At 45.3% G+C, this 7,712-nt stretch overlaps 1 long non-coding RNA gene across 1 annotated transcript; it reads left to right on the forward strand.

Moving 5' to 3' along the window:
- Positions 1–3,048: 3,048 nt before the first annotated feature.
- On the forward strand, positions 3,049–3,851 carry LOC117553669. The gene is made up of 3 exons (XR_004570180.1): positions 3,049–3,143; positions 3,283–3,392; positions 3,669–3,851. It is a non-coding gene; the product is annotated as an uncharacterized LOC117553669 (long non-coding RNA).
- The last annotated feature ends 3,861 nt before the right edge of the window (positions 3,852–7,712 follow it).

A 7,712-nucleotide genomic window follows, 5' to 3' on the forward strand; every position in this document is an offset into this window, starting at 1 on the left:
TCATCTCCAGAGCGACCAGCGCCCCCTATCGCCGCGGAGGAACAGATGCAGCTCGGTAGAGCCAGACTCACTCCGGAGGAGCGTCAGCGCCGTCTACGGGAGCGGCGATGCTTCTACTGCGGGCAGCAGGGCATGTTTCGGCAGTCTGTTCGCGGAAAAGATCAGGTTCAATCAGCGGGAAAGGTAAGACGCTGGTGAGCCGAGTGACTTCCTATCCGTCGAATCTCCAGTCAGAAAGGTTAATGCAGGTACAAATCAAACTTGGTGACTGATACTATGACTCAGGATGCAATTAGTCGAGTCTGGGGCTGATGAGACGTGTGTTAGACTGGAGTTGTGCTAAAAGGTTAAACTTAAAGGGTTGTTCTTTTAGATCAACCCTTAGAGGCTATGCTGCTTTGGACTGGCCGCCTTTTATGTACTATTACTCATCGCACTGAGCCATGGTATTAGTCATAGATCAGGAACATCGTGAGCAAATAAGTTTTCATTTATTTAACTCTGCTCAACAATCCTCTCATTTTGGGGTACCCGTGGCTTGTTAAACACCAACCCTCACGTTGACTGGCGGACAGGAAGGGGTTAAAGGGTGGGGAGTTGAGTGCTCTCGTTCATGTTTAAACCAGTAAGACAGGGTTGAGTAAATGGCATAGATCTAGTAACCCTAAGCAGGGGTCAGACAATAACAGTGACACTTTTTCTAAGCCTTCTGACTTTCCTGATTTGGCTAAAGTTCCGGTGTTATTTAGACATCAAGGAGGTGTTTAATAAAACACGAGCTACTTCTTTGCCACCCCATAGACCGTACGATTGTCCCATAGACCTTCTGTCGGGCTCTACTATTCCCAAGGGACGGTTGTACTCACTTTCTGGGCCAGAAAGGGAGGCCATGAAGGAATATATCGATGCTTCACTCAAAGCTGGTTTGATTCGGACATCTTCATCCCCAGCAGCGGCAGGTTTCTTTTTCGTGGGGAAAAAGGACGGGACATTGAGGCCCTGTATTGACTACAGTCCGCTAAATCAGATCACAGTTAAGAACAGATATCCCCTTCCACTCATATCTACGGCATTCGATCTGTTACAGGGAGCCAAGATATTCACCAAGCTTGACTTAAGGAATGCTTATCACCTTGTGCGCATCCGGGAGGGAGATGAGTGGAAAACAGGGTTTCAATACACCTACAGGACATTACGAATATTTGGTGATGCCTTTTGGACTTTGTAATGCACCTGCTGTTTTCTAAGCCCTCATTAATGATGTGTTAAGAGATTTCCTTGAATATTTTTCTGTTTTGTGTATCTCGATGATATTCTCATCTTTTCTCCAGATGAGAATACTCATGTATAACCATGTTCACCTTGTACTTCAAAGACTCCTGGCGAACCATTTGTTCGTGAAAGCCGAAAAATGTGAGTTTCATGTCAACTCGGTGTCATTTTTGGGCTTTGTGATTTCCCCTAACAAGGTGGAAATGGACCCAGCTAAGGTCAGTGACGTGGCTAATTGGCCAACACCAGACACTAGAAAGAAAGTTCAGCAATTCTTTGGGGTTTGCAAGCTTTACAGACGTTTCATACGCAATTTCAGTGCTATTGCCGCCTCTCCTCTCCATGCCCTTACCTCTCCCCATGTTAGTTTGTGTGGAATCCACAGGCAGAGAAATCTTTCCTGGAACTGAAGAGGAGGTTCACCACACTCCCATCCTGACGGTACCTGATCGCCACCAGACAGTTTGTGGTGGAAGTGGACGCCTCCAACGACGGCGTTGGAGCTATACTTGTCCCAGAAGTCAGCGGGGGGACAACAAACTGCATCCGTGTGCTTATCTCTATCTCTCCGTAAGCTATCTTCTGCGGAGAGGAATTACGACGTGGGAAATCGAGAACTGTTGGCGGTGAAGGAATTGCTTTGGAGGAGTGGCGGCACTGGTTGGAGGGAGCGGAGCAGGATTTCCTGGTCTGGGACGGATCACAAGAACCCTCCAATACATCAGGAAGGTCAAACGTCTGAACTCTAGGCAGGCCAGATGGGCTTTGTTCTTCGGTAGATTTAAGGTTCACTCTGTCATATCGACCTGGTTTCACAGAATGGAAAGCCTGATGCACTCTCCAGAATGTACGATCCTGAGCCAGTCCCCAAGAGTCCAGGTCCCATTCTGGCGGCCAGACCCGAGTGATAGGGAGTGTAACTTGGCCTATTGAAGCCAAGGTCAAACAGGCTAACAGCGGGAATCCTGTCCCTAAAGGGTTGTCCTCAGAATCGCCTGTTTGTTCCCGAGTACACTTCATTCTAAAGTGATTCATTGGGCCCATACATCTGTTCTTTCCTGCCATCCTGGAACCAAGAGGACCCTCTTTATGGTGAAACACAGATTCTGGTGGCCTGCTATGGGGAAGGATGTGGCAGAATATGTCGCAGCATGTCCTGTGTGTGCTAGGAACAAGACGTCTCATCAAGCTGCAGCAGGCCTTCTTCAACCTCTGCCCATTCCCAACAGACCATGGTCGCACATTGCGTTGGACTTTGTGACAGGATTTCCACCTTCGGCAGGTTACACCACAGTACTCACAGTCATTGATCGTTTTTTCCAAGATGGTACATCTCATCCCCATGTCCAAATTGCCTACAGCCAGGAAAACAGCACAGGCCATGTTGTTCCCATGTATTTCGTATCCATGGTTTCCCAACGATGTGGTTTCAGACCGAGGCCCACAATTCGTTTCATCACGTTTCTGGAGGGAGTTTTGTCGCCTGATCCAAGCCACTGTGAGCCTAACGTCCGGATACCATCCCCAGTCAAACGGCCAAGCGGAGAGGATGAATCAGGAAATGGAGACCTGTTTGAGATGCCTGGTGTCCCAGAAACCTACCACCTGGAGCAAACATCTGATTTGGGTGGAGTATGCACACAATACCTTACCCACATCAGCCACCGGAATCTCTCCTTTCCAATGTGTCCATGGATATCAGCCTCCATTGTTCCCGGAGCTCGAGCAGGAAGTTATTGTACCATCAGCACATGCTCTGGTTCGCCGCTGTCGCCGGGGTATGGAAGGGAGTTCGCCAGATGCTGCAGAGAAGTGCGACCGGCATGAAGAGGTTGGCTGACCGAAAGCGACGTCCATCTCCTAGATACAAGGTCGGTCAACGAGTGTGGTTGTCCACCAAGGATTTTTCCTCTGCATGTCGCCTCTAGGAAACTGGCTCCTCGGTTCGTTGGTCCATTTTCCCATTACTAAAGTGATTAATCCTGTTGCTGTTCGCCTATGTCTCCCAAGATCCCTCAAGGTCCACCCCACGTTCCATGTCAGCAAGCTGAAACCAGTTTTAGAGAACAGACTGGTTCCCCCCTCCACACCACCTCCACCTCCCCGGGTCATCGACGGAGGTATATCTACACAGTGAAGAAGATACTGTCAGAAAGAAAGCGGGGGTAGAGGGAGACAGTTCCTGGTCGACTGGAAAGGGTATGGACTAGAGGAAAGATGCTGGATCCCGGGCAGCTTCATTGTCGACAAATCCCTTAATCAGAGATTTTGACAGACTACGGTCTCGGGATTCAGGGACATCAGGAGTCGTCAGTAAAAGGGGGGGGTACTGTAAGGGTTTAGTGTTTTGTCTATCTGTCTGTTGATGTTAATTGCTCTGCTCTCTCTCTCTCCAGGTGTCGGCACTTGCTCTCCGTGTGGCACCTGCTAGGCTGATGGTTGTTCCCGCCCCTAATTGTGTCCACCTGTTGTCCCATTACCTAAAGTGTATATTTGGTCCGCCTCTCCCTTTGTCTGGTGTTGGTTCGTCTTGTCTTTTCGTCATGTCCATGCTGTAGTCCATAGACCTGTTCTTGCACTACACTAGTAGAACCTAGAGATTCTGGAGAGTCCTAGTAGATCCTAGAAGTTTGATTGGAAAGCTTTGTATTCTTGGAAATAAAGAATATTACAAAGCAACAGAATCGAGCATCTGAGTTCTTACGAGCCCATCGTTGTCACCTCTACTGCTGATGTTCAGGTGTATATCAGTAGTGTAGTGTCTCTACTTTAAAGAGTCCTCTCCTGCTGATGTTCAGGGTATATCAGTATGCAGTGTCTCTACTTTAAAGAGTTCTCTCCTGCTGATGTTCAGGTGTATATCAGTATGTAGTGTCTCTACTTTAAAGAGTCCTCTCCTGCTGATGTTCAGGTGTATATCAGTATGTAATGTCTCTACTTTAAAGAGTCCTCTCCTGCTGATGTTCAGGTGTATATCAGTATGTAGTGTCTCTACTTTAAAGAGTCCCTTCCTGCTGAGTAAGTTCAGGTGTATACTCAGGTATCAGTATGTAGTGTCTCTACTTTAAAGAGTCTCTCCTGCTGCTGATCGTTCACGGTGTATATCAGTTGTTTAGTGTCCTCTACTTTTAATAGAGTCCTCTCCTGCTGATGTTCAGGTGTATATCAGTGTGGTAGTGTCTCTACTGTTAACATTCAGGTAAATGTGTTACCAATTTGTGTTATTTGTTGTGCATGACCGGAAGCCAATAGCGTAACAGGTTAACCTGTGTCTCTCTTCCTTCTTTCTCTCTGATAAATACATCTCCTTTAACAGTCAGCATATTCCTGTGGATGAGGAAGGACACCAGTATGCTGTTGTTTACTCCTTGTTGCAGACAGTCAGAACATTACTCCAAGAAAGCTCGAGCTAAGACAACTCGCACAGGAGGCATGGTAGCCGGGCGTCTGCCTAATGAATACATGTAAATGTGAGAAGACGTCGGAATCAATGAGAAGGGATATCAGCCGTAATGCTAGCCGACAGTGGATGCGCCTCACATGCAAATTCTGGTGACTCCGATAGACCAGGCTGTGCACATGTCTGTGGAGTGTGTTGGGCCACAATGGAGCAGATTTGGGAGGCAGAGGAGTGAGGCTGTCTTTGGCAGGTGACCCCGGGTGATGCACACAAGTGGTGGTGCAGTCACCCCTGCCTGTTACCCAGTGGGAGCTGGATGTCAGGTTTGTTGAAGGCTTGTACTCACAGCTTGAATCCCTGTTGATGTTCCTTCCCTTTGTGTGGAGCCCAGATAACTCACTGTATTTATTGACTCGCTTTGACATCTACACTCTACTTTCTTCCCTCAGAAGTGAACAGCTTTAAAGGGATTTCCCTTTGGTTTCAGATATCTTCAAAGCTTTAATTAAAATACTTTATAGTTATATGCATCCTAATCTTATGCAGACACATTTTCCTATATTGATGGAGAGCTAGTCTTTATGAACAACAATAAAATAACGATAAAATGGACACATCGGAAATACTAAAATGGAGCCTGACTTACATTTTTTAAATCCATATACAGCATTTCATTAAACAAGTTCTTAGATTCAACCTCTGCAAATCACCCATGAAGGGTAGGCCCCTTTGGCGTAATCCAGAATGTGTCCTTGTATTCAAGTCAAAACATCGCTGCTTTTAAAGAAACAAACAACATATTTTTACCAACATTGAAAATGAGTACAAATATACACAGAACATGATGCTAAAATGTCCTGCTAGATTCACAGGGACCTGAAGGAGAGCGGAACTTTGCCAGGCTTCCATTTGTTAATATTTATTTTGGATTCAACACCATGTAGCCTGTCATCCTCGCCAACAAACTGGTCACTCAAACACCCTGAAAACCAACACAAGCTCACTACAAGGGTGTTTTCCTATCCCTCCTCCTGTTCATGCTCGATGGTGACTGTGAAAGCATCCATCCAAACTGCCAACTCATTAAATGTGCTGACTACACAGCGCTTCTCTCAGGCTCTGAGCAGGAACACGGTTCTTCTCTATGATTTTAACGTTAAATGGTGCAACAATACAATGCTGGATTTCAATTTCACTCAGAGGTGGTTGGTGGTTGATTTCAGGATGCAGTCCAGACAAGGAGTTGGATGGTGTGAATATCTTGGAATCATCTTTGACATTTGAGCAAAACACAGAAGCCTTATCAAGAAACCTGCATCCACATGCTTTCAAGAACTGAATTCCAAAAACCCTTCTACAGTTCTTCAGCGAGTACATTCCGTGTTTCTCCTTCACATGTTGGTTGCCATCACTCACTGTCATAACCAGAAACCGTCTCCATACCACAATTAACACCTGTTCCTAAAACTGGAGTGCACATTACGAAGCCTCATTACTAGCTACCACTGCGTGTGCCTCGCATGTTTTAATGTTGTGAGACTATGTGTGTCATCACAGCGTTAATTTGGCTCTCTGTTGAAAGATGCTGTCACCTCAACAGCGCGCAAGATTCACAGTCACGGAACTTAACAGGTTTGTAGTTCAGATCAAAATGTGGAGCCAGTGCAAAGGTGAGCATGGCAGTGGTGCATATAAGTAAACGGAAAGGTAATGAGGAAAGGACCTACAATTTATGCCATGGCCTGAATTGGTATTGCGGGTGGCCTCTAGGTCTGTGAGCAGCAGGGACCATGACATCATGTAGGATAACACCCGTAATCTCCACCCACAGATCCAGATGCCTTCTTTCGTGGTGTAGCCTACGCAGTTTCTCTAGAAATGGGCACAGAGCTCTGTTCATTCCATAAGACCTCCGCTGGACTAAGGATCTCAAGAACAATAATTAGCTCTATCTGGATCTGCCATGTAGTCTTTTCCCCTACTTATTATTTCATTTATCATTATTCTTTTTAATAACACCTACTTACATTTTAAATATAACTGTACTATCAGCTCAACACTGTTCCATACAGCTATTTGCTTATAATTGTCTATAATTACTCAAGCCTAAAATGGGTTTGCTTTCTTGGATTTATGACGTTTATTGGATAAGGTGAATTGGAAGAGCCAGATGACCGACATGTATTCAGTCCAGTCTATGACACTGTCCTGCAGTGTGGGACAAGGGGTCAACATTGCATTTGTATACACTTTCCCTCTAAACCAGTGTTTGCATATTTTCTTTATTGTAAGATCCCTCTTGTACTAAAAGGGTTTTAACATTACCAGATTGTTTGTTATATAATTGTACTATGAAGCTGTTTTTAATTAGATTCATAACAAATCAATTGCTCACTTTGTGTAAAAGTTCTAATGCTGGGATTGATCATTCCACAACTCATTAGCGACAAAGCCTTACATTTGTGAAACACAAAGTGACAAGTTTAACAGCTTTTAGGGGATGGCAGTGAATCACTAAACTGTCCAGGCTGACTGTACGGCTGCATCTTGTTGGTTTTCAATGAGCTCGCTTCCTTTCTCCCCTTATTATCTCCTGTCTCCCACCGTGAAGTAAATGGGAGGAGGTTAAAAAACAAAAGCACGTAAGTGAAGGACAGAGAGAGGAGACGTGAACAGAATCATGACACCAGTTTCCTTTGGTTGTCTCTTTCACAAACATACATTATACTTATAAAGCATTTTGATCGTTTACATTTCTTAATATTATGTATTAAACAGAATTGCGTTGCTAGGCAACAGCATGGGTCCATTCTTACTTCCTGTCAGCTGATGCATTCGCTGACATCAGCAAATGGAACCTTCAGATTGATGACATCATCTTGGCCTTGATGCTTTAGAAGTTTGCAGGTCTCAGCTGTGACGGTGAATTCATCAGAGCGTCAGAGCATCAGTCAGAAGGCAGAAGGAACTGTTCCAGCTAGTGTCAGATCATTGCAGAAATAGCTTTTGTAGCAAGCTAACATTAGGTAGACTTGCACGT

Source organism: Gymnodraco acuticeps, unplaced genomic scaffold (genome assembly GCF_902827175.1).
Source record: "Gymnodraco acuticeps unplaced genomic scaffold, fGymAcu1.1, whole genome shotgun sequence".
In the NCBI taxonomy this organism is placed as follows: Eukaryota; Metazoa; Chordata; class Actinopteri; order Perciformes; family Bathydraconidae; genus Gymnodraco; species Gymnodraco acuticeps.